This window comes from Fomitiporia mediterranea (assembly GCF_000271605.1).
Source record: "Fomitiporia mediterranea MF3/22 unplaced genomic scaffold FOMMEscaffold_13, whole genome shotgun sequence".
Lineage (NCBI taxonomy): Eukaryota > Fungi > Basidiomycota > Agaricomycetes > Hymenochaetales > Hymenochaetaceae > Fomitiporia > Fomitiporia mediterranea.
In genome coordinates, this window is record NW_006760398.1 from 453,819 (window position 1) to 456,140 (window position 2,322).

Here is a 2,322-nt window from a genome sequence, read left to right on the forward strand (position 1 = left end):
TGTAGCATTTAATAAAATCTTTCTTATGATCTAAATGCTTTGTTTGTTCTGAATATTTGAGTTTGTCCAATGTAACTGTTTGTATAACAGCATTGTTATTGCAAAAGATATTAATTGGTGCATCAGAGACCTGCAGAATCTCTTCAGCTAAATGCATAAGTGTGATTGCTTCCTGTGTTCCTCTTACAAGAGCTATTAATTCAGCTTCATACATTGAATTTGCCACCAGTGTTTGTCTTTTACTTGACCATGAAACTAATGAATTGCTCAAGTAAAATGTATATCCTGATATTGCACAATGCCCTTCTTGCATCATACTGTCTGTGTCTGTATAGCTGTTCAATATTGATTGATTTGTGCCACCAAGTTGGAGCCAGACATTGCTTGTAGTTTTTAAGTACATGTAACAATGTTTAAGTGCTAGATAATGCTCCATACCAGGGTCATTAAGGTATTTTGCTAACTGATTTGTTACAAATGCTATATCTGGCCATGTACAGTCTGTAATGTATCTAAGTGTGCCAACCATGTTCATGTATAGTATATCAGACATTTGTTTTCTATTGTTATTGGTTTGCAATACTGTTTTTAATTGTGTACCAGGCTGCATGGGTGTTTGTACACTTTGTTCGTTTGTAAGTTTGTAACGTTCTATTATACTATTAATATAATGTGTCTGACACATCCTGATGAATCTATGCTCTCTGTCATGTTGAATCTCTATACCAAGTAGCCAGTGTAATTCACTACTGTCTGTATATTGTAAATGACGTACAATAGATTGTTTTATCATTACAATAGTATTATTATTCATTACTACAATAGTAATATTGTCAACATGTACAAATAATATGGCTACAGTTATTTCTTTCTTCTTTGCAAAGAATACAGTGTTATTATGTTTGGATTTTGTTAATCTGCATTTAAATAGTATATTAGATAGTGTTTTATACCATCTTCTACCAGCTTGTTTTAATCTGTATAGCACTTTTTGTAATTGTAATATTTGTCCATTCTGTAATCTGTCTATTAAGTTACCTGGAGGAGGTTTAACATATATTTCCTTGTCTTCTGTCAATTGTCCATACAGATATGCTGATTTTATATCTATCTAATGTATTTCATAATTATTAGATGCTGCCCATGCTAATATTAATTACACTGTAGATAGTCTAGCAGTAGGAGCAAATAAATTGTCTGTATGATAGTCAAGGCTGTCAATCTGATAGTTTCCTTGAACTACTAATTGTGCTTTATATTTTTCTATACTATTATTAGTGTATTGCTTTATTTTATAGACAAATTGTGTTCTAATGATGTTAATATTATTGTATGGATTCGTGATTTCCCATGTATTATGATTTTCTAATTGTTTTATTTTGTCTTTCATAGCTGTAATCCATGAATCACAATCCAGACATTGGATTGCTTCATAAAATGAAGTCGGATCCGATTGTATTTCACTTATTTTAGCATTAAATTCCATTAAATGAATGGTAATATTATCTTCATCCTTTTTGCTAAGTGCATACATGTGTTTTGTTATGTGTTTATTCTCCATACATTGTTCAAGCTTGATAGCACATTCTGTCAGTTTCTGTTTTTGTTCCAATCAATGTAATTTAGGTTCTACTTCTTTTTCAGTTAATTTAACTTTGTTGTCTGTTAAGTCTGTTGGTTCTGCTACTTTTCCTTTTTTGTTAGGATCAGCATTGTCTGTATCATTGTTGTCTGTTCTTGTTATTCTATTGTCTGTTTTGTTATTTTTAATTATTAAACACTTGTTTGTATCATTGTTTGTATTGTCTATTTTCTCCCCTTCAATTTGAGGAGGTTTACCTTTGAGAAATTGAATATTTTGTTTAATGGTAATTTTATTATTGTGCCAAGTTTTATGGCCTTTACTTTCATTGTCTAATCCTATCCAACAAGCAATGATACCTCACTGTTGTATTTTTGTAGGATTTTCGTTGCAAATGATAATATATTAACCAAATTTGTATATATTATCAATTGTTCTGTGTGTTCTGTAACGTTTGTAATGTGGGGTATTATAATTTAAAGCAGCACATAGTGTTCTATTATGAATATAGGTAATATGAATTGCTACTTTGGCCCATAATGTAAACAGTAATTCAGTAGATGTTAGATATGCTCTTACACCTCTAAATATAGTTTTATGTGTTTGTTCTGTTATTCTGTTCTGTTGTAGAGTATGATGTACTGTTAATCTTTGTTTTGTTCCTTGTGAATCTAAATATTGTTGGAAATCTTCACTAAGGAATACAGTATCATTATCACTTTGTAAAAGGTTTTTATTTT